Consider the following 25,996-nt stretch of genomic DNA (forward strand, 5'->3'; position numbering starts at 1 on the left):
TTTGTTTTCATGATATGTTGAAATATAAGCAAGCCACCAACCACAAAATAAACACTTGTAATGAATTGTTGCAACTGTTTTCCTGAGGACTGAACTCTTTGCGTGCGTAACACCTAAATAAATTACTGTCAGTACAATTGATATTACAGTATTTGAAAGTTGCATAAGATAGTTAAGTTTCCTATTGGTTGTTTGCAATCATGTGATCCCAAATGCCTGATGGGAGTCAGAGTGAGAGACAGCTATTAGGAATGAATAGGAACAGAGGAAAGTTAGTACTTTTCAGCTCTGAATGGATCTCTACACTGCAATTATCATCAGAAAATTTCTACATGCATTGAGTTGGTTCACACACATTCCAAAAAAAAGTTACTTTTCTTTTTACACAGTTTAACTGTGGCATGGAGGCGATCAAAATCTCAAATTGCACAGTTGTACAGAACTCCTAGCATCTGGCGCCATCTAGCCAGACGAAGGGAGGCTAGTTGAGCCCCTTTGACATGAAAAACTTCATTTTATCTCAAACATGCTTTTAATTGAAACAGTGATATCAACTGAATAAGTTGTAACTGTGATATACTACTGATCGAATAAACCATTGTGGGGTGGGCAACCGATTGATGATGTGCCATTCAGGAACCCTCTGTTTCAGCCCTGATCAGAACCAGCTGTTTCTGTGTCTGTGGCTTTAAATGTTAATGAGCTGTCTGACTCCACCCTGACTCTGTCCCTCCCAGGAATTGGATGTGGCTCTCCTGAGGATCAGGAGAGGAGGGTGGAACTTTCTTCCAAGCAGGGAGGGCCAACCGAACCTGGGGGCGGTGCTAATTCCCCGCATGACATCATGAGGGGAAAATCTGAGAACGGCTTTTGTTAGAAAATCCTAAAGTGTATTTTGCATAATATGTGACCTTTAAAAAAATGATGAGCCATTTGGAAGCCAAACAACCAGCTCTACTGAGCTGAGCCAAACAATCCGGATCTCCTTAAAGAGACGGATTTCCTGTCACAATGAGAACGACTGGACTGGCATCAGCTGAGAAAACACGGAGAAGATCAGAGTTTGACATACTAAACTGTTAGAAAGCTGTACTGAACTAAACTCGACCATTTGTGGAAACAGACCAGAGGCGTGCTGCCATTTTTCCATGAGTTTTTTAATTTGCTTTTTTCACTAATCTTGGGACACAGAAGTAGGTTAAGAATTGAGAATTTTTGTATTTTTTCACTTTGAATGCTTGGCATAACAGCTCAAAACATGGCCTTTTTGGTTCACTTCTGCTTCACTTCTTCCCCCCATCACGCCTGACGTCTTCTGTAAAGATCTTTTACTCGATCGTCCATGTGAGGCAGTGTTTGGAGGCATTTCAGATACTGGTAGTAGAACAACCTCTTGTGCTGATGTATTGCACAGATTTTTCACCATGCGTTTGTCCTTTTTCTTCTCATTTCCATGAAAAAAGAAGAAGCATTCAACTTTGATCTTTCACTGATGTACTGATGGAAGAAAACTGCCACAGGAGGTAACCAGAGGAAAGTGACATGGCTTTGCTCCCCTAGGAGGGCAGTGATTCCCCTCTGATTTCTGTCAGTGTGAGGATGCTGCAGAGATGTTTTTATGGTTGTTGAGGTCACATCACTGTAGACATGTGGGATTGGTGGGCTGTTATTAATGATCATAGGGCAGCCCTCCTACTAGTGAGGCCCTTAGGATTGACCCAGAGCCCATATAAAACACACTGTTTACTACACAGACAGCACTAATCACTTCTGCTATTTTCCCCTCCAGCCAAGTGACTGTTTGTGGTTACCATTATTCATTATGCATGTTGAGAACCAAGGCATGCTGTTGTGTTTATTGCTATGGTCTTTTTTGCCCACAGAGCATTTTTTGCCTCTGGAGGGAAGTCTCTGAATAGAAAGTCCCAAGCTTGACACCCTTGATAAGGCTGAGGGTGACGAGGGCCACCGGGTGCTGTGGGAAAACCTGTGTCATATGGAGGTGTCAAGGATGCAAATAAATCTCACACTGGGGACTTTATTTTTGTTTTCAAGACACAGACTAGTACACATGGCTGAGGTGATTTGCTAAATAAGCCGCCCCTCAGAGACTGTGAAGTAAACAAGCATTAAGCGCAGATAAACACAGCATGCCAGGATCCTCATGGAAACATCAGACGCTGTCAGCGAATGCAGACAGTGATGGTGGCATTGGCGTTCCTGATTTGACAATGAATCTGATGTTGTTTTGTGGAAACATAGACAGTCTCCCTTCCCTGAAGGACCTTTGTGCTGGTTTCACTGAAGTGAAGCAGCAGGGGGGCTTTTGATGATTCACAATCAATAGTGTAGATGCTCCTACATGCAGACATTTTTGAGTACAAACAAAGTCACAGCAGCACATCAGTGGCTAACTATGAGGCCTGTGAACAGCATTCAGGAGTCTAAATATATCCACACTTTCGTCAGTGGATTGTTGAAGCAGAAAATTGAAATCTGGATTTTGTAACCCATTTTACTCTTTCTTTACTTGTTAGAATAAAAAGGCTTGGAAAACAAGGTCGGGTTTTGTTTAATGTCATGTATGGGTGTCCTTAAAGAGAGGAAGAAAATGCCTGCCTTCTGTCTCATTAAACTTTCTGACTTCTCCAACATCCGTGCAGATTTCCCACGAGCACATCAGCTCCAACTAAAAACATAAACACTTAAAGGTCATTCATTTTATAAAGATAAAACCATGTGGCAAGATTACTCTGAGAACAACTTGTACTGTGTCCGATGAGGACTATTTTCTTTTTCTGGATTTGTTTGATTGATCACCTACAGCTACAGGACGAGGCTGTTTAGCTGCTCTGAAGTTGTCAAAATGAGATACATCCATATGAACACGATACTGATACCACACTAATACAGCCAGTGTTTAATTTACCTTTATTGAACGATAGAATCTCTCCTATTTTATTGAAAAATGAATGGCCAGCTGATCATTTACACACTGGCACCTTAAAATTTATTCTCTTATAGATTCATGTCAGTATAATCTGTATATACATACAGTACTTAACAAATTTATTAGGCCATCTGTCATATTTGTCTCAAAGACCATCCAGAATCATGAAGTGCTTTAATGCAAACTCTTTCATTTTCAGTGAGCTTTCCACGTTTTACCATTTTGAACAGGAATGAGGAATTTCAAACTGAATTCACCCAAATTTGAGCCGGCTCACTGGGCTTCTCTGAGAAGTCAGAAATGAATCAAGCATAATATTCAACCACTAAAACTCATTTTTCTGTTCAGGAATGCAAGTAAATAACTATAATTTGACATAATAATCAAGAAATAATAATGTGCTTTACTATTTTTTCACTTTTTTTGTAAATCAGTAAATTTGAAAATTAATGGATAACAATAATAATTATATTTTAGCAATAAAAGTATCATTTTGGTTAAAGAGCTTCTACATATTGGTGTAATAACCATTGCAGAAACATAAAAATTGATTTTGGTAATTACCAGTGCGGTTAATTTGGGGCAGCTGTGGCATAAACCTTACTTTGGTTAGGGTTAGGGTGGTCTAATAAATTTGTTATGCACTGTTTATAATAAGATCTACATAAAACAATGCTTTGATTTTTGTACAGGTGAAATGTAAAACTTTTCTTCATGATTTTGACTGTATATAAGTTTGTTTTTATTACTGACAGGTTTTTAATTTTTTTTAAATTTGATCTTATTTTATTTGACATTTTATTTCCTCTATTTAACTTTAAGGTTAATTTGGAAGGACTTAGATTTTGGCAAGGGCTTCTATTTTGGGGCACCCTTAACCCTCTGAGAAAGGTGTTTTCGTAAACAAGAAGAAGAGACACATGCTATTCAATGTTAGATAACTTTTGAACCGCAAATCATAGCCACTGACTTCTTTTTTTTCCTTTGAAAGCCCTCTATTTTGCTGTTTCAGTGACTTTCTGTGGTCTTTAAAAATTGACTGATATTGGACATATTGTTATCCATTTGCAATCCATTTTTCAATCATTTCTAGCCTGCTGCCATATTGGCTGTTTGTATCCCTGGAAGCATTGCGACTGGGCTGTGACAGCCAATGGCAGGCTCTTCCGTCATCACATCACGCTTTGCAAAACAGTGCCTGTACAAAGACTTTAAACTGAAGGAGAAACCCTGAATGACTCATAATGAAGAGAAATAGACACAGAGAGGCTGTGATTTATATACATTATATATTTGTATACAAGAAATAATGAAACACAAAAGGTAATCAACTAAACAATGCTGAAACATGATACAACATAGAGCACACAAACCATTGAAACACAAGGGCTACAGAAAACACCAAAGAAACTAAACAATCAAAATCTGGATCATGACAATATGTTTAATTTCACTAAACACAAATAAGATTAATAAACCAAAGATATGCTGCTTTCCCTCCATGGCATGCGAGTCTCCCCTCTGGCTTTTCCCTTACTCACACTCTCTCACTATAATGTTCTGACCACAGCACTGCCTGACAGGCTAAGATGTCAATCAACACTGTAGTCTGACATGCACAGAGACAGAGACGGCTAGAGAGGAGCAGACTCTGAATTGTGTTGTGAAGGGAATGCTGTGGTTAAATCTAACCTGTGAGAAGTTTTTATAATGTTCACATAGACATGATCATGCTGAGTATTGATTATGTGACTGATTCAACACAGATGTTTTATATGATGGCATTCTGTCAGTTGAGGCTTTATGAGTGAATAACAAGAAATACCTATCATACCTTAAAGCTCAAAGCCCCCCTTTGTATAAACTACAGTGGTGAGTGGCAGAGGCATTTCTATAAAAAACATCAACAAAATCGAAAACCAATAGAAAATGGCCTCAATGATTGCTTCCTCCTGAGTGATGAGGATTTAATTTTATTCCTGTAGAGAAAAAGAGAGAATGTGAAATTCGAAAGTGAGTTTTTGATCTAACCAGAAACCAAGATATTTATATTCAGACTTTTTCAGTGCTGTGTCCTGTCAGAGTCAATATAGACCTAAGCTTAGGTCTCTGATAATCCAAAGATACTCAAGCACTGTCAGAGTAAACCTGTACCTGTACTTGAATATCACATCATAAAAACTATAACGTTACTCCACCACATCTGAGAGCTATTCATCTTAATGTGTTCCACCTCTACTGTCTGTAACTTTTCAGTGATGCACACATTAATGCATCAGTAGTTACAAGTCAGTTTTAAAATACGTTATCCTAAAATGAAGTTTTACTTTCACAACTTTCACAAGATTTTTATTGCATATATATGCATTGAGTAGTACTTTAAATATTATAACCACTATATAATCTAGTATAATGATAAAACTCTAACATAATCAGTAGTGTTTAGTTGAAGTATGATTACTTGTATAAGAGCATGTTAGTCTAGTAGTGTATTGCTGCTTTTACTAAAGCTCAGAGCACTTGTACTACAGGTTAATGCACACATGAAGTGTAAAAGGTGTATGGCTTTCATTTCATTTTTACTGTAAATGCTTAATGCTTCCAAATATCGCTTATTGGTTTTATGAACGCCTAATAATCAGTAGTGGTATCAGACCTAAAAAACAATATCAATCGATCCCTAATTGGCAGCTTTGAAAAGCACAAAACTTTTAAAAGAAACACACCTTTCTTATAAGACAGATATAGGAGAAGAATTAATCCACCAAAACATGCAGGAAAACTCTTGTTTGCTATCTGAATGACACAAAACATTAGCAGTGTTCTAGTGTCGTCAAAAGTGTGAAGAAGTCTGCCAGGGATTTTCTATATTTAAATAAGAGAAATAACCTTACACTGGGTTTCCAGGACTTCTATTTTGGCTGCTATGGGACTGAAAGAGGAATCAATGTTGTTTGAATTTTTACTGGTTTCCTATTGAAGTTGAAAATTTGGAAATCGACCATCCTGTAACATAATTACTGGAGAGTTTAATCAGAAATTGTAGATAAAACACATATTACCTCATTCAAAAATTTAAATACATGACTTTTTGTCCTCCCTTTTTTAAAGAAACCAGTCTGTGTGCTCAAGGGAAAAGGTTGAGAACCACTGGTTTGATCTATTTGGAAAGTTCTGGCTCATTGATGGTGAAATAGGACTCTAACTTTTCCTGAAGGTTACATAAATGTGTTGTTGTTCAGTGTATTTTTGACAGGATTGTTGCTGAAGGCTTTTTTCAGATTGTATATACATTGTTTTGTAATGAGTCAGTAGTACCTTGGTTTCTTCTTGTCCCTGTCTTCAGTTTTCATTGTAGTTGTTTTTTTGGGGAAGGGAAATCAATTTCTTTTGTCCTTTAGACCAAATAGAGGCCTGACCTTGTACTCTCTGAACTGAGGTGCAACTCCATCGTCACAGTTTTTTCATTCTCCAAACACTTCAAACTTTCTGTTTGAGGAAAGTCTGCCTCCTTATTGTGAGGGAGGACAATCCAACCAGTGTTATTCACATTGTAGCTATCTGAAAAGAGAACATTTCTCCACATTAGTGCTATTTAGAAATATAAGAACAGTACACTATATTTTGTTATGTCAAAATAGAAATGTAAAATTAGAAAGAAATCAAAGAACAAATTCAGTAATTTAATGTTACGTCAGTAGGTGGCCCTTCATCCAGATGTATCACAAAATGCAGATAAACTTTAAAAAGTGAAAAAAGAAAAAGTTGCTTTGGGTGTGTTTCTGTTATACAAGTATTAGGAGTCAAAAGGTCGAACAGTGGGCGGTGGTACTCATGGTTTTCCACGAGTAAAGAAAAACACTGCAGAAGAAGAGGACTCAACTCTTGAGGCTGATAGCGTATTTCTTGGAAGACTGAGTATTTGACACCGCCTACTTCATACAACTGTCAAACAGTATGGTGTAACTCTAAATACTGCTTTTGAAATGAGTATGAAGTATCACTACAAGTTAGCTGTTATTTCCCAGCATGCTTGGCTCAGCTAGGATGGTCTTCGAACAGAAGTACACAATATCAAGGCTATGGCTGACACAGTCACAGCACTGCATCCACTTCTGACCATCCAAATCAGTGAAGAGACAAACAAAATGAAGGATTTATGCACAGAAATGAGTACGTTTAATTAATATTCTCTAAACCTATGTTCTCTTAGATAAGTTGTTTAAACAGCCCAGTGTGCTTATTTATAGTCACTGTTTATTCACTAAATGTGCTTCCAGGACAGTTAGTCACTTGTCTTTCATTGATAGATCAACATTTTAACATCTTCCAGGCTTAAAAAAGTTGTTTTGTGTTAGTTTTTCTTTTAATTCAAAAATGTAATATGTTGTGATATTACTTATGATGTTTTTTTTTGAGTATGTCCAGACCGGTTTTTGATGCACAAATTGAAAATGTGCTTAACAGCTGATGGACATAAACCCTTTCATTTCTAATTATATAAGTGCTGTCAGATAGGGCCTAGGGCTGGGAAATTAATCAAAATTTAGATTAAATCAAAATAAGGCCTGCAGTTTTTTTTAATTGCTGAAGGTGTAAGATTTATTTGACCTGAAATGTGTGTAATAATACCAATTGAATACAGTTTTTGCTATTTGTTGGACGTTACGCCCTACACATCATGCAGTCATCCCAGTCTTTATTTATTTATTTATTTTTAGTTGCTTTTCAGAAAAGTCAACAAAAACATTCACTTTCCTTGTTTATGTGTTTTCCTTAATTGAAATGAGAAGAATAAGCGATATAAAAATGATCACTGCCTTATTTCCAACAGTTAATTTTGAATTTGCAAAACGATAAAAATCTGCATTTTACAACTTTTAATCATTAAAAACGGACATCTGCTTTGAAAAATCTTTTCTGAAAAGGCGGGGCTCATGTGACCAATGGTAGGTTTCTACATCACAAACTCTATATAAAAGGTCGAATGTTGCCGCCTTTAACTGACTTTACCATTCAGAGACCACTCCCATCCTCTCCTGCACTTGCACTGCTTCGGCTCCGAGACCTTCGGCTTTAGTAATGCAGGTGCTGGAGCAAACGGCCCAAACAGGTAGTGCTCAGGACCACCACAGTCTGCCACCACTCCACAGCCTGCTTCAGGGACTCTGGAGGGGAAAAATCCTCTACCTAAAAAGATCGCTCTGAGGCAGCACTGCTGCGGGACTCTGTTACTTTCTGGCAAGAGGACATCACTGTCACTTCTGCTTCATCTGGAAAACCCCGTCCTTTAAAACAAACAAACAAACAAACCCCCAAAAAATGTCCTTCTTCCCTCTGTCCTCTCAGTACCAAACTGAGTTAGCTCTGAGCTGGGGGTTCACTTACACTTTAAATACGCCACAGCTGTGACAACCCTCCCTTTTTTCCTTTTCTTTTTATTAACATTCAGCATACAGCACAGGTGAAACCACTCTCATTATCATAGGTTTTATGCACTCTTTGGATATTTTTTTCTCAAATTAAATGGGAAACCAAAACTCTGATTTGAATTAATTTTCTAGTAATTGTGCAGCGCCAATACAACACAGTTACACATGTTCAGAGGCTTGAAATTTAACTACTTCAAGTAAAAACCATCAGAAAGCTTGCACTTATTGAACGCAGAAGGATAGAAAGAACAAATGAGGTATTTTTCCACACTATTCATGCACATTTGATATCCCAATCAGACAAATAGGACTGGAGTAATAACCTTAAATGAAAGCATGTAACAGTCAGGGACGAGATGGAGACGTTTAATGTTGTGATGCTGTGTGGGTTCTTTGTGCTATCTTTTGCCCTGCTATAGCAGCGGTTCAATCAGGGTTCAGCACAGGAGATTGAGTTAAAAAGAAAGAAGGGCTTTGTGTGTGTGTGAGCCGTCTCTGTAGAGTTGTGATTTTCTCTCGTTTCTGAAAAATGAGACATGAGTCATATGCCGTTGATCCCAAGAACATTGAAATAGGACAACAGGAAACAAGATTCATTCACATTTTTGTGGCGGCGTTGTGCAGCTAATTTGTGCAATAAATAAGAACCAGGATTCAAGTTCAATAGTGTGAAAAGGATGTCAGAAACTTTACAGAAAGCTTGATATGAAGGTTCAAACTGCAAGGCTGCAGCTCTCAAGTGAATAGTACAGGAAAACAGAGAACCACACTAAAATCTCTGCAAAACAACCTGAAAGTCTTCAGATTGTTTTGGTAAACTGTGTTTTCAAAGAGCTGAAGTCGGAAGCCAGAAACAAGACAGCAAGCAGAGCATGTTCCAGTTATAAATTGGGAAATTTATACCGATTACACAAGTTCATGACCCGGTTAAGCGCAATCTCGTTTGCGGCTTTGAGGTGGAAAGACTAATTGGACGTCTTTATTATTTTTATGTTAATGCAAAAATGTAGAGGGCTGATCTTAACCCGGGGTCACATTTCTGGGCTTTAATTATCACATTAAATAATAGGCTTTGCTGTGAAATGCCTCGGGAGATATAATGACAGTCCTGTCTATGTGAGACGACCGCCTTATGTTTCTTTATATTCTGCTGCCTCATTTCCTCTTGACTCCCCATTTAGTCTCTGTTTCATAAGCCCAGGGATTTCTTAAAGCAAAATTGATTCTGTTATTTATACATTTTTGATGGTTGCTTTCTGAAAAAGGTAATAATATTACATTTAAACTCAGTACAGAAATCAAGATATTAATGAGGATTTATAATTGAGTTATTTAAAATCCTCTAGAGCTTCATCTTCAGGCTCATTGATGCTCCATGTTTGAAATACATACAAATATGGATGAGGTCTTCTCTCCATTCTCTGTGTTCATTTCATCAGCATTTCTGCACATTCTCTCAAAGCTTATGGATACGGACCAAACCGTGCAGTATCATCGGTAACCATGGTAGCAGTGTTGAGCAATGACGCCAACAGTGCCTCCAATAGTACCAATCTGCAGGCTCAGGCAGCAGCTTCAGGACTGTAGTTTCAGAACCAGGACCCTCTTTATTCACGACAGCACCACTTGGCAAAGTGGATGAGGATTGCAGTTAAACAAGCTGCTGAGAGTTGCATGCTGAATAATCTGTTATCACCATAATTAGCTCATTGTCATGTCATCAAATACAGATGAAATCATAATAGGCTAGATATTTAAACAGTTGGAGAAGCACGACTCGTTCAAGACTCCATTTGTAATGTCCTAGACAGTGTTGGGCAGTAGCATCACTACAAATAGCTTAACTACATTTTCAGTAGCTTTGTGGTGGTGTCATTACTTTCTCAATGTAGCTTAGCTGATTTTTTCATCATGTAGTGTGGTAGCATCCTAAAAGCTACATTTTCCTCCCAGCAAAAATGGAAGAGCAGCAGAGTGCAGCTCAGCTCTCTGTCACTGTCTAAAGTCAGTCTTATAAGGATGTGGAAGAGATGACAGCCGATACACTGACATGTCTCTGGAACACACTGTTTACTTCTTACTCCCACGTGATGTTGACGGCATCACTGTCTACCCCTTTACATGCATGGATGTGCCATCCCTGCAGCTGCATGCATGAATTTCTGTACCTTCAGGGAAAAGAGGTGAATCCTGGATATAATTACACAAATCCCCTAAACACTCACGTTTCCATTCTGTACGTTTATTTTAATGGCCGAATATAAAACCTCAGTCCAGCTGAACTACATTTTTATTTTCACCAATCTACAATCAACACCCCATTATGACACATTGTAAACAGAATTTTACAGATTTTTTGCAAGTTTGTAATAAAAAAGAAAGATCACATTGACATAAGTATTTAGACTCTTTGAAAAGAAAATTGAAATCAAGCTCAGGTCCCTCCTATTTCTCTTGATCATTGCTGAGATGATTCTAGAGTCCACCTGTGATAGATTAAATTAAACATGATTTGAAAAGGTACACACCTCTCTATAGAAGGCCTCAGATATAATCCCTTCACAACAGTTCAAGCCAGAGCAACAAAACACAACGTAGAAGAACATTTAAAAAAATGGCAAAACTGGAGAAATGGCACCACACGAGACAGCATCTTCTAATGGATGACTTTTTTAACAGCCATCACAACATAACAGACGTGTTTGAGTATGTGAGCAGTGAAGGTTGTATCATTTAAAAAGCACAGATGTATTTCCATACATAAAGTGGTCATAAATGAGCCTTTACAAGCGAGTTTTCTTGACACAGATGTTCACTTTTTCATTCCAGTGCCTCATAAGCCTGAAACACTGTCATCCTAGATGTAATTTGAATGTATAATGAGGCCTCAGATTGTATTTTTGATAAGATTGACTTCCAATGAAGCATGCTGGACTCCCAAAGTGCCAACGTGCATTATCAGACTTCAACCGGAACTAAAGAACTACAGTGGGGGAGGACCAACACTTTATTCAAATCACTCTCCCTTGTGGCAGATGCAAGCTTAAAGCACTCTTGCAGGAAAAGATCTCCACACTCAAGCCGCTGACTTGAATGGGGCTACATCTCCAGGGAGCTGTGCCATCATGACAAATGTGGCAGATCATGTAACCTTAATGTTAAGAGAGGGCCAGTTTGAAGTGTCACTGCTGTTAGAATGCCAGTGAGCCCTGAGAAAGAAAATCTCCAGCCTTTGTGGTTTCAGATTTATTAATTCAAATCCTGTGATCGCTTTGATACAGCCATATTGACGTGGATGGATTTACCAGCTCCTGTCCAGTGTTTACAGCTTTTGGACCCTTAAATATCTCCATGTGTCTAATGAAACATCTGCCATTGTGATGCTTTTCTGGCACAGCCCTGTTCTCTGGCTCCTGCAGGGTGTTAGAATCTGAAAAGGAGCCAGCCTCATCTCCTGCTCCCAGAGCCCCGCTGTTCCCTGTCCCCTGTGTAAGCTGCCGGTAAATGAGTGGGCTGGTCATCTCACACCCTGGGGCTCTACCTCGGGCTCTTCAGACCACCAGCTGTTGTGTTTAGGACTCAGTCATGCACCAGTTAGCTTGATGAATCTAGAGCTGTAACCTCAACTTATGTCTCCTTTTCTCTCTGAGTTTCTCATGTCAACAAATATGATGAACTTCATTCAAAGTACAGTAGTGCAGTAGTTTTTGTCACTCATCTTAAAGCACCATGAAACGTTTGATCAAGAACATTCAGTATTCAGTTAAGAGGTTACTCATCTCAGCGCATCAATTCCTTCCTGCAGGTTTTTCCTCTGCTTACTACTAGAGGTGGTGCAAAGTGTCACTACTGCAATGTATGGTTGACCTGTTGTGTCATGCACTTATTGAATCACTGTTGCTAAATATCAATATTAAAGTTTAAAAAAGTATCTTAACATCCCAGGCCACTCTACCTTATGAGTTCTCATGGTGGCCCTGAGGACATACATGAGGGTAACGGATTAGCCAATGAGGTAATAATAGAAATTAGTGATGGGACTCGATTAAAAAATTGATCTAATTAATTAGAGGCTTTGTAATTAATTAATCTTAATTAATTGCATATCAATATTTGACACAAGAGGCAACATTTTTCAACTGATAAGGATTTTGGTATATGACTGAATCAATGAATAGACACATAAATGAGCTTAAACAACAAAATCATGTTGATTTTCATCACTGAGTGTTAACATAAAGTCCAATATGAATAAGGAATATTATGATTGCATTGTTTGAAGTTTTCTTTCTGCATGGCAGTTTATAATTTGGGTCAGACGACGCTTTCTGTAGCACCGCTTCTAGCCCCTTATCTTCTACCACCGAGAGTGGTCAACAGTCCACTTCAATCCATTTTGTCAGTGAGTTTATTAATTTGTCAGTCGTGGACTTACTCATTTTGGCTCCGAACCTGAGTTTCCGTTAGCTGGCATTTGCCGGTCATTGGCCCGTAAAAAGGGTGGAAGTCCGGCAGATAAAAATGTAACCGGTCAAAAAGTCCGGCAGAAAACATGCAAATGACCAGATAGTAAATACTGAATACTGTCGTATTATGTTTTGTGTAACCTAGAAGATATGTTGCGAGAATGTGTTAATATAAACTAAAAGTTGAAAGAAAGAATGGCAGATTTAAAATCTGACAGGTGCGTGGTGATTGGTCAGACGAGGTTGTGGCAGAATCTGATTAGCTGAGTCCTTAGGAGAGTGAACGCCCATAATCAGCTGATCGTCAGAGCAGGAAGAGAGAAAGAATGGAAACGGGAGAGATGTGAATGAGTGGTGACTGAAGAATGAGCAGAACAGTCTTCCTCCTTAAACTTTTGCTGAGCAACATTCATGACCCAAATTCCTGAAAATGTCAACAACTTACATTATTAACAAAGAATACTGACATTTGTACCGTATAAGGAACAGAACATGACTTAACAAAGAGACAGGACAAGTGTGCCATTACAGTAACCCTTAACTGACAAGCTTGATATTTTGAGAAATGAACACAATAAAATGAAAAAAAAAAATTTTTTTTACAAGTTAAATAATTGAATAAAGTTGAGTTGAGTTTAATAGGTTTATCAACCATATACTTGTGTTTATATATAAACAGAGTAAAATAAGATGCATGTCTTCTTAGACCTGTACATTATGGAATTTATGCCACAGTTTTTTCCAGGCACGCCTTCGCGACCCATTAAAAACCAGCTCTGAAACCTGATCTATCAAGCATATTGTGCATATTATCTATTATATTATCGTCTTATTCTATGGTCTTATATCATATATAATTTCTTGTTAAGTTGTGTCATAGTAAACCACATTATATTGTATCAGATTGTCTGTGCCATGCCATTTTATTATAATTGATACCTGTTATGTCATTGTTATCATGAGTTAACTTAGAACTCCAACCCTTCCTAACTGCTGGCCTATTTTAATTGCAAATAATCAAAATCAGTGTGTCCCTGCATTCTTGTGGTGTCAGACTTATCAGAAAAATAAGTTGTGGGCAGGAAATAAACAAGAATATCAACCCTTAATTGGGAACAAGAACTCCAAAAGGTGGAAAGAATTAAGCACTAGACACAAGATCTGGCAAACGTGACAGGATTTTACACAAAAACGTGGCTGACAAAGTATGTTGGCTCATTAAAAGTATGTTGTGTATGTAGATATCTGTCTGTAATTATGTGTGGCTCACCATGCTCATAGATCGATCTTATCTGGATAATAAAATTAATTGTTTGTCCTTTTCCATGCTATTTCCACACGATACACCGAAGCTGGAAAACAATTTCCCAGCATGATGTTTGGGAGCGTCTGTTGAGCACGTGAAAGCTTGAGCATGGCTTGAGTGGTTTCTTTGCTTGGTATTTTTTTGGCGTGACCTTTCAGACCACAAGACTGAAGAGATATGATGATAGAGATGTACAGCATGTGATGTTTTCAGTGGAAGAAGGTCTGCTTTGGAGTTGTTTTCCTTGAGAATGATTACATGCTTGACCCAAGTGAATGACTAACCCATAGAGCCAGTTTTGTCTTTTCTCTTTCTTTAAAACAAATGTTGTAGCATGTAATTGTGATGATTAATGGGCTGCTGTGCGATTAAAGTTGTTGCTGGTTTTTATATGTTGAAGGTTAGAGTCCTTTTCATTCACTGAAGCCTTCCTGTTATTTGCCCTTCCTCCCTGCAGTACTATTCACAATGTGTCACCACAAGTACTAGTATATCAAGGATTTACCCTGAAAAGACATATTCATGTTTTGTATTTTTAATCATCATATTTTTTTTTGAGTGCAGGCAATGTTCTTTCCAACTTTTTACAGGCACTTGTAATCTCCAATCCTTTTATTTTGCATTAATACCAGAAAGAGTAAGGCACTGAGAGCCTTCTGTGTTTACTTTAATCTTTTTTATGCCCTCCAGAAATGTATTAGCGTTATGAATAACAGCACATTTAATCTATTTGACTATTTGTTCAATAACAAAAGTGAGAGTGGGAGCAGGGTCAGCATTTTTTATTTTATTTTGTCTTGTTTTTAATTCAATGATTGATTAAAATAAATCTTTTATCTCATGTTTAAATGAAGCTGTAATCCAAAAGCATGTCGAGTTAATCATTAAATACTTCAGAAAGTTATAACAGACTTTCAACTGTGAAATAATCATGATCTGAATCCTGCATTAAAAATAGGCCCCAGTCAAACTGCTTCAGTATTCACAAAATATTTTTTTAACCCTTAATTTGACAGTTTCGTACAGATGAGATGCACACGGTCCTTTGTCTTTCTAAAACCTTTGAAAATAAGAGGAAAGAGGCTCATTTATTTTTCTCAGAAGCACCTTTGGGAAGCTGCAACATCTCTTCATGTGAGTGTGACTTGGAAATTCATCTGCTTTAATGTTCTTATTTCAACAAGCAGGGTTCCCTCATACTCGAGCATAAATTCAACTTTAGAAATTGGTCACAGGCATTACCCATGACAGAAGCATGCAGCTATACAGTATATTATACACTATATTGTAGTCCTGCTTTAATAGACTGCGTGGATGAGTGGAGGTAGTGTCCATAAGCTCAGCTGAAGTGCTGAAGTGCTTCACTTGTACGGTGGTTTACCTTTGACATTTACTGCAAGAGTCTCCAGTCTGGTAGGACAGTTTAGTTTAAGATACTATGCATAAAGTCGAGGACTGCTCAGTAGAGCATGAACGCACAGGAAAGGGAGTATAAATTAGTAAAAGGTGCTTAAATAAGATGACAGGTAGGAGAAAGTCTGTGGTTAAAAAAAAGCTTAGTATGAATGCTGCAGCCTGTATATCACCAGGTCTTGAAAACAGAAAACATCACACCCATTCTGAAAAATCTTCACTGGCTTCCTGTCCAATACAGAATTGATTTTAAAGTGCTACTTCTTGTTTATAAATCACTGAACGGTGTGGCACCCCAGTACATTTCTGACATGCTCACTCACTATCACCCAAACAGGTCGCTCAGATCTTCAGGTATGGGCCTTCTAAATGTGCCTAAAGTAAAAGGCAAATCAGGTGAAGGTGCATTTAGCCACTATGATACTGTTCTCTAGAATAAGCTGCTAACTGACCTGAGGTCAGTAGACATTTTAAGTTCTTTTAGGAGCAGTCTGAAAACACTGCTTTTCTCTTATGCCTTTGACTGTTAGATAAAGTACAATATATTTGCATTCTGCCTGTGTAATCTAACTGTAACTGTAACTCTTACTCTGTGTACTGCTTGCACTGTACGTGTGTGTGTGTGTGTGTGTGTGTGTGTGTGTGTGTGTGGGGGAGGGGTGCAATTTGCTTGAATTGCTGATTGCTTTTTCTATTTGTTTTAATCTTCTGTAAAGCACATTGAATTTCCACCTGTATGAAATGAGCTATACAAATAAAGTTGGATTTAATTGAATTGGTTTCATCAGCTTTTAAAGAGAATTTAAAGCTGCATGATAGGAATCAAAAGAAAACTTGACTTTAGATGGGCAGTGGATCTCTTCCTGCTCTGGTTGTACAAAAGTGGAGGCAAAATCATGGACTGTATAAAACATGGATGTAGTATCATTGACACCACCCATTGGTTTCTAAAGATGAACAGTGATAGTCGCCATACTGACAAAGCTTTCCAAACCTACCTGTCCTTCCCCAGGGCAGGATTTTAGAGCCTTTCAATGTGGCCCTACCGATTCCATCCATGTAGAAACAGAATTACAATCAGTGTTATTGTCCAGGTATGCTTACGCAACAAGGAATTTGACTCCATTTGCCTTTGTTTTCAATGTACAGGAGTTAAACCGTACATACAAAAATAAAATTGAAAAAAGTATAGGAAATTAAGTTTTAGCTATGTACAAGCTCTTGTTAGGTATTTTCTTAGTATATAAGTCAGTGTGCATTTATTAGTATGGTTGCAAGATGTGCAGAGTTTGAAAGAATACTGACTAGACATGATCTGAAGTATTAATTATGCAGATATACATGTGGTTGATAAGATCATTTAAGGTAGCTGAGAAGTGGAAATGTGCATTTTACCAAAGAGAGCCTTCTTACAGTTTACACTGAGCAGAGCTAAGATGGTTGTTAAATGACAATTATTTTTTTCTGATATCGTTTACACTGCAGTTAAAGTGACCTGAATCTGATTTTTTTGGCTCACATGTGACTCGTATCTGATTTTTTTCTGTTAGTGTGAACAAGTCACAGTGAATCTGACCTTTTCAAATCAGATTCAGGCCACTTTCGAATGTGGTTCTGTATCAGATACATGTCTGATCTTTTGGAAGTTCACTGCAGTGTGAACAGGCAAACAAAAAAATCAGATCTGAGAAAAGATCAGAATTGAGCTTTAAGGCCTGCAGTGTGAACGTAGCCTAAGTCTCTGTTACTGACGACTCAGCGAATGGTGAGTAGTTATCAGATAATCAGTGACTCTCGAATGGTTATCAGAGCAACCACTTTGCTCACTGAATAAAAGCTACACTCCATCAGGTGGATTTATCAGAGTTGACCGTTTCTTTTGTTTCATGGATGGATTTCAGTTGGTTATGGAGAAAAAGGTTTTGAAAGTGGTAACACTTTTATGTTGCGAGCGCTCCCAGAATGCTTTACAAGTAGATTCTGGCATGAAACTTAAAGGCATAGCCACTTTAAACACTTTTTGTTTCCTCATTATGTGAAATTTGTCCTCAAAATAAAAAGTTGGTTTACTGTTTAGTAAACACACCTTGTGTAGTTTTTATCAAACAGTCCTCTCTTCAGAAACCTAAATAGCAGCAAAGGTGGGCAGAGCTGACCACTCTCACTAAGTGTCTTATGTGGCTTCAGGTGAGCCACACTGTATGTTTGATTAGCCACTTCTAAACCCAAACCTCCAACCCCTATGTACTATGTCTGCTTATAAACACCTGAGCTATTCTGGCCAAATTGATTTTTTGAACCAGGCTGACATTAATAGTTCATTCTAATGTATAAATGGGCATCTTAAATTAAGTGTTTATGAGTCTGTCATGTTTTCCAGCCAGCCTTAAGTGGACACTTGAGGAACTGCACTTTTTGCCCTTCCACACTGGCTGTCAGAGGTTGCTTCTTGGACAGAGTACAATGACATCTTTCACTGCTGATGTGGTTTGAATCCGGAGTCTGTGCTGTGGAGATAAGCTGCTGGTGATGCAGTGTTATGTCCAGCCCTGTTGCACCCAAAAACACGAGTTGATCCATTAAAATCAGCAAATATCTATCAGGATGGCTCAGTTTACAGCAGAATAGCCTCTTGTGTCTGAGAGGTGCACAGTTAAATGACTACAGTGTAAGTGTTCATTCAGCTATTTCTCAACACTTTATTTTGACTCTACTACTCTAGTACAAAGCAAAGCCAAATTTGTCAACAAGTATTTGAGTTTTATTTGAGATTATTTTATAGGGACAGTGGACTTTACCATTTAGCATGCAAAATAAAATGAAACCGTCTCTTGTTGGGCTGACTCTTTACAGCATTGATTAACTATTTCAAACTAGGACTGTCAGCATAAATGCATTAATTACGAGTTTTCTCACTCTCATATTCAATAAGAAAAATGTAGAAAAATGAAGAAAGTAGGATTTTTTTGTAACTATTCTGAAAAAATGGCACTTGAATGATTGCATGATATGCAATGAATACCATCTCTGCTGCTGCAAAAAGGTTCAAAAGTGGTATTCTGGCACAAATTTCAGGTTAATCGCTGTCTGCGATTTGAAAATTGCAGTGGGCCGTATTGCAATTTAATCTAATTTGCGATTAATTGCCCAGACCAAATAGGAATGCTACTTTGGATTTGTTATACAAATGGACAACAATGTGACGGTGAAGTGTAACCTATGTCCAGGTCAGAAACAACTCTCTACTTCTGTGAACTCAGCATCAAATCTTTCCAAACACCTGCAAAGGCAGCATACTAACACAAAGCTAGAAGTTAAAGGCCCTGAAGAGTGAGGCTAAAGATAACAGCATGATGCAGACACCAATCAAGCAGTCAAAGCTCAATTATCATCAAAAGCAGCAGGTAACCTATAAAGCTGAGATAAAAAGGTTATGGCAGCATATATGGTGGAGAAAATGTTGCCTACTTTTGCCCTGTTCTGGTCATATTTTTTGTGAGAGGCTGTTTCTGTTTGATTTTGACAACTGTGCAATCGCTTTTTTATATTAAAGAGCAGAAAGCAGCGGTCCTGTGTATGTTATCCTTTTTGGAAGAAGGATTTGAGCTCATTTTAGTGTTATGTAAAATTAACAGGGGCAGCGACTTCTTCACTTCTTGTGTTGACATAACTCGTGTGTCCTTGCACCGAAATAGTGCCATTTCATTATTTTACACTAATGCAGGGCTATATAAGGTTTGGCATTGTATTTTTTATTGGCTGTTAAGTTACAGTAGCTCTCAGGTGACAAGGAGCAATGCAACAGTTATGTAGGTAGTAATGTCACTAGTTAGTTATAGCTGTGAGTAACTAAGTAATGTAAACCATTACTTTTTTTTTTTGAAAATATCTATATGTAATGGACTACGATAAAGTAGTGATAATGACAAAAACATGTCTTAGAGAAATTAACTCAACATGTACATGAGTTATTTAATTTGATCAATTCCAATCTGTTAACATTGAGGAGGAAGGCTTTACTGCCTGTACCAAAATCCCTCCCAGAGGAAGAACATTTTTTGGCTTCACTTTTGGGAAACAGTCGTGTTGTCCATCTTTGTATGAGCCAATATTAACTTACTTCCATAGTAAATCCTGTAGATGATCATAACTGCAATAGTGAAACTGATTTTTCTGAAATCATAACCAGTCTGCATCCCAGTGACTCAGGAAGCTGTAAATAATGTAGCCAAAGTTTGTATAATAAACCTGAAAAGAACAGACTGGATATGGATTTATGGTGACCTTAAACAGTGTTAAAGCCTTTAAGCACAATCAAGTTACCTTGTCTAAATACACAATTGTCTGCAAGTTACAACATATTTGAATCCTTCCAGCTCCTTCCATTCAGCCCACATGTTGGACCTCAGCAGTAGTTCTTGCCTTGTTTGTTTCACACCTCAGCTGAATTCCCCTGCCATGTTGATTTCTTTGCTTCCAGCCAGCAGTTATTTATTATTGTGGAAAAATACTATTTTCTCCTCATTGTTCATGTCGATACGGTTGGTCTTCCTGTGATTAGGTATAAGCTTTTCTCTCTGCACTTCTATGAAACATGGTCTGTGGTCCATGCCTGTTGCCCACAATTTCAGATATTACAATTTCATATTTCCAACTTGGTAATAGCTTCTCCTTTAGGCCAACTGTTTTTGTCACTACACATCCTGGCTGCTGCAGTCCTGTCATTGTGCAAAATGGAGCGCCTCCAGCACTTATCATCTTTGGGGAAATTCAGCCAAAGATATTTGGAGGTAAAAAACAACTATTTTTACCCTTTGAGATTTCAACCCAAACAAATTGCCTGTATTGTGCCGGCCCAGTCCCACACAGTAAAATATCTTTGATTAAAAGTGAACAGGTGATACTGTAAATGTGATTAAGACTTAAAATGATCATACCTGTCATGCTGGAGCATTATCATGTTTCCTTCTGCATGCAAAGTGCTTCTGCACACATGCACAGCTGTTATGTCTCTCACTGTTTATCAGATTAAAATGAGGGAAGAGTTGCCATCATATTTAGAAAATGCACCATGAAATTATGAACTTGAGGGACTGATTTTATTCAGGGCATCGAGCCTCACCTCCCTGCTTCATGCCACCCTGAGAAACACGTATTTATCTTTCCACAACTGTCACTCACTTCCCAACTCTGGAAGTTATTTGAAAGTTAGAAAATCTCTTAGCAGCCTCCCACTGAGGTAACATATGGTTGGAGCGATTGTGGGAATTATCTGTGTCATCTTGTTTGGACATATTCAATTTGGGTCTCGGGCCCCAGTGGAACTAGTTGAAAGTGGGTGATTTGGGTGATGGAGAGGAGATCCAGATGGCAGAGCAGTGGTAAGATCAATCAGGCCTGATGCATTTTTCCCTCCTCAACATGCAGACAGATGTGATTTAACACCATAATTGGGTTTACTTACAGTTTCTGGAGTTGTGTTGACAAGTAATAACACCTTAAAGCGTGTGGAAACTTGCTAGTAGAAACTATACGTGTTAATTGTTCTGTTTGACATTTTCATAGAAATCTGTGAACGTCAACAGCAAATGACGGCTTCCTGCTCAGCCTTTTGACTCTTTACAACATTAGCACAGGCAAAGATTTTTGTTTCGTTTAAGAAAAAATATATAATTTTAACGTCATACTTACTTCATAATGATACTGGCCAAATCATTACAAGGGAATTTGCAAATTTATATATATTTGCTGTGCTTTATTTGTCATTAAAATTAAAAATTGTATGCCCTCCTCATTTGTTCTTTGGATCCAGGGTGATACGATATGATATGATAGAGCTGCTAGCTCATGACAAAATCGTTATCATGATTATATTGATTGATATTGAGATCACGATTATTAAACACCATAAATGACTGGTTTTAAATCTGCATATGTGTTTAAATTTCAAATGATTAGGCCTTGGTAAATCATTGTGTTGCATGGAGGCCACTACAGCTTCCTAAGAGAGTGAGAGAATTCCTTGGTTTAGTAAATTTCATAAGGACTGATTCTACAAAGGAAAGGTTGAAGAGATGTGTACTTAACTGAATTTAGATGATGCACTTCAATAAAACATATCACATTTAACCATTTTATTAAAAAATGGATCTACAGTTTTACTTAGCGGAGAAGGCTCTGCTCAAAAGATGCTCCCTGGGTCAGTCAAGCAGCATGCTTTGACTTTTCAAGGAGTGCATGGCTAGAAACCCCGTATGGATTTATGTCAGTGTGTCCTGGAAACAATAGGGTTGGATCTGAATATGAGGGTGCAACAAGGTTTATGCTATAAAGGAGGAGGCTGGGGTGGAGGAACTTAAGCTATGCCAGCAGCAGCATGGTGCATTAGCATTAATGTAAGCAGGGATTAGTGAGAAGCACGTCTTATTAATATTTGAATATTGAGAAAAAGAGCTGTGATTGGCTGCAAGAGCTGGAAGGTGATAATAATCACTATCTTTTCCCTGATACTAAAACTGTGAGTGATGGCTTATAGCTTATAGTGATGGCTCCCTTTTGAAAGACAAACACTTTTTTTTTTCACTTTAGTATCCAGGAAAAAAATGTCTTATATTTGGTCCAGTACAGCTATATCTTCAGGGCAATGCTCCTACTCTTATTTAATTTAAAATTTGTAGTGTATCCCAAAAATCTCCACCTTCTTGAACACATTTTTTGTGGTCCATCGTTTTATTTACCAGATGTAGTTCCTAGAGTCAAAACTAAATAGCTTTAAATCTAGTTGTACATGAACACTGCTGTCATGTGATGAGAATAGAAGTCTCTCTCTGATGTTCAGTATTTTTCATTTCTGTATTCTATCATTTCTATAATGGTCTGCAGGGTGTGATGTGATGTAGATCCTCATAGAAAGCATACAGCACCCAGAGACTGATCTGACAGTTGGTAGCCTACTTTTTCTTTGCATTTTAAATAAGACTTCGATGTGTTTAGAGCATAAAGATGTCCCAATACGTCTAGAATGCCTTTGATTACAGTCATCCCTCATTATGCAGATTGAAGAGTCAAACCTTGAAGAAAACATCATCAGGAGTGTTAATCTGACAACTGTGCCTGCAAAAAAATCCCCCACAATTTTCCTGTTTCTGTTTCCATCACAGAGTATTCATTCAGCCTCCCATCATTCAACAACGGTTAATTCCATTAGCGAGTGTGATGGAGCTCCTTTTTGCCCTCTAATCTAGGTCGTGTCAGCTGGATAAAGGGCCCTTCAAACGTGCTGCAGCCCAAATAAAGGAGGACAGTCACGGCCCAGATGTGTGAGGGGCCAAGCTGTACCTGAGTCAATAGATCTCAAAGATAGAGGTGTCAACCTTTCACAGGGAGCTGAATCTCAGCCAGCCTTTTAGCTCTTACCGTCCAGTGGGCTGAACTTGGCAGAACCATTTAGTCTGAAGAGAGACGGGAGGGAAAGTAGAGAGACAAAGAGAAGCACTGTCAGGGCTTTTAGACATTTGTGACTTTGGTTCTTCTCTCCAGGTCACAAAAGTCTGCTCGTCTTTAACTCAGGTCTAATGCAGCAGATTTGGTCTTAAAGCTACGTGACTATAGTCATAGTTTTTAACTGTTTTGCTGTTTCTCAGCAAATACAGTCACTGACATGCTCAAATGTTCATGCAAAATTTACTGAACTGTCTCTTTATCAATAGACAGTTTCTGCTATTGTTCATTTACTGAGATATTGATCATTTTGGACGATTTGTTCCGTTGAATGTTTTCAGAAGTTTTTGATATGCATGGATATCCAGAGTGTTGATCATCTTTGACATCCTCTCTGCCTTCTCAAAATCTTTTCTTTCTGTTTTCTCCAATTTCACCAAAAATGTCAAATGCATTGCTCAAGCTTTAAACGAATCATTTTCTGACACCTTAGCAAAAAATACGTGCAAAAATACCCAGCCTTTAATATAAAATCCTCGGTGTGACCATGAACCACATGGTTTATCCTCATAAGCAGTCTCATTATTAACTAGCCATATCTCACCCATTCATCCTTGTGTCAGAGTGGATGATATTCGAATAATATTCCACAGAGTGTTCTTGGGATATCATTTTCTCAAGTAAGGGATGAACATGAGGCCTAATGACCTTTAAACCAGACCTCCAAACTAAATCATCCTTGTGCCAGAGTGGGCATTTGTACAAAATCGGGAGAAAATACTTTAAAGAGTTTTTAAGATATTGTGTTCAAAAGCAAGGGATGAACATAACCACTGGTGCTTGACCTTTGACTCCCAAAATCTGTTCAGTTCGTTCTTGAGTGAGAGGGAGACTTATATATGTTCCTAAGCAAGGGATAAACCAAAGACCCACTAACCTTTGACCCATGATTTAGGTCCTTCAAATCTTATCCATTTATCCTTGAGTCAGAGTCAGGTCAATCCAGAATTGGTTGGGCCCCTGAAAAACCCAGAGTTATGATTTATTGTTTATTTAATGTATGTGTGTTTGATTAGTAGCATTGGTGCTAGCATCCTGGCTAACAGTTACTTAAGGGTATGTCAAACTATTATTTGGTTCTGATAAAACCGTTAATTCAAGCTATTTTTTTTAACCTGTTTCACTACTTTCCAACCATTTTTGACTCTTAGTTACCACTTTTAAACCACCCATTTATGCTGCTTTTCACCATTTTTTCCCCAATTATAACACATTTTGCAGCTTAATACCCATATATGCCACTTTTTGTTTGTACTTTCAAATCATTTCATCAGGCTCCTATGCATATTTATCACATTAGTGCCACTTTTCACCCTTTTCCCACTTTAAACCAATCTTGCAGCCTTTTGCCAGTTTTTGTAACTTTCATTACACTTTTTACCCAATTTTGCCACTTTTTGCTCTTTTTTTGGGCATTTCTTGCCAATTTTTCCCCTGTTTTGCCACTTTGAACCAATTTTTATCATGTTTTGCACTTTTCCCCCTCACTTTTAACCCTTTTTTGCAGCTTTTTACCCTTTTTGTAGCTGTTTGACCATTTTGTTGCTATTAAATAACTTTACTATAACTATTGCCACTTTTAACAAATTTATGCGACTTTTTGCCCATTTTTTGCACTTCTTTTTCCTCTTTTTACCAATATTTGTGGCTTTCTTCTTGTTTTGCCACTTCTCACACATTTTTGCTTCTTTTTTTGCTACTATCCTTCCATACGTGCCAATTTCTTACCCACTTTTGTGTCTTTTTGCCCATTTTTGCCTTTTCTTTTTCCACAGCTCTTCACCATTTTTGCGTCTTTTGACAATTTCTGCCACAGTTCACTTTTACCACTTTTAACCATTTTTCAGCTTTTTGTCCATTTTGCCACTTTTTTTTCAACTTTATACTAATTTTTTTTGCAGTTTTGTATCTATTTGTGCCACTTCTCAAACATTATGCCATGTTCTTGCCTAACCCTAACCCTATTTGTACCACTTTTACCCTTCTTTTCTACATTTATATCACCTCTAGCCCATTTTTTCCCACTTTAAACCCATTTTTGCCCAATCCTTGCAACTTTTTTTGCTCATTTTACTACATTTTTGCCACTTTTTGCCTCTTTTCTTCCACTTTGTTTTCCGGCATTCTGATGCTGGTGCACATCATAGCTTAGCTCTGAAGTCTGACATTACTTTCCTCGTCACTTAGTTTGCACATCCACACTGTTAACATTACCAGTTAAAAGGTAATTCTGTTTTAACAAAAGCAGTTTACATTTTTAAAAACCCATACTGAACCATAGAATAAGTTAATAAATGATTTTTTTTTTTTGCTTTGAGAATAGTGGTTATTACTCAGGTCAAAGATAAAATAGGGTTATCACAGCTTAATTTTACCGTGGACAGTGATCTTGCTGACCTCCATGGGCCCCAATTAAAGATTGTAGAAAATCCCTCAAGTGTTCCTGAGAGATTGTGATTACAGACATTCCCTGGAAGACTTACAGGACCCCAAAATATAATGATTTCAACCTCGACTGTTGCCCCAGCCTGACCAATCAGGGTAATCGATCGTTAATGTTGTTTTGAACACTAACTTTAAACATTAGTGCTATCATGGTTGATAGTGAAAGACATCACATAAAAACGTAGATTTTTTACTTGTAACTAATTTTATTCCAGTTGTCATAGAAAACAAAACAAATCAAGAAACAACACAGATATGCTTTGGTATTGCATTATTATCTGGATTCTGTAGGTTTGTCAGTCTAACAGTCTATGTGTGGTTGAACTGGATCACAGAGTATTTCAGGTTTTGTATTTAAATTTGTATGTATTCCTAACAGAAGCAATGCCCAAATCTGAGGAACTGAGTTAGGAATAAACTGAATAATGGATGTGCTAGCAGGGTGGACTCAACTTAACTCAATATTTGAATTGAAATGTCAGGA

General features: G+C 37.8%; 1 protein-coding gene across 1 annotated transcript in view; it reads left to right on the forward strand.

Moving 5' to 3' along the window:
• gpc6a (glypican 6a) overlaps positions 1-25,996 on the forward strand; it is a 274,767-nt gene that overhangs the window by 14,898 nt on the left and 233,873 nt on the right. The window lies entirely within an intron of this gene.

This window comes from Cheilinus undulatus, linkage group 1 (assembly GCF_018320785.1).
Source record: "Cheilinus undulatus linkage group 1, ASM1832078v1, whole genome shotgun sequence".
In the NCBI taxonomy this organism is placed as follows: Eukaryota; Metazoa; Chordata; class Actinopteri; order Labriformes; family Labridae; genus Cheilinus; species Cheilinus undulatus.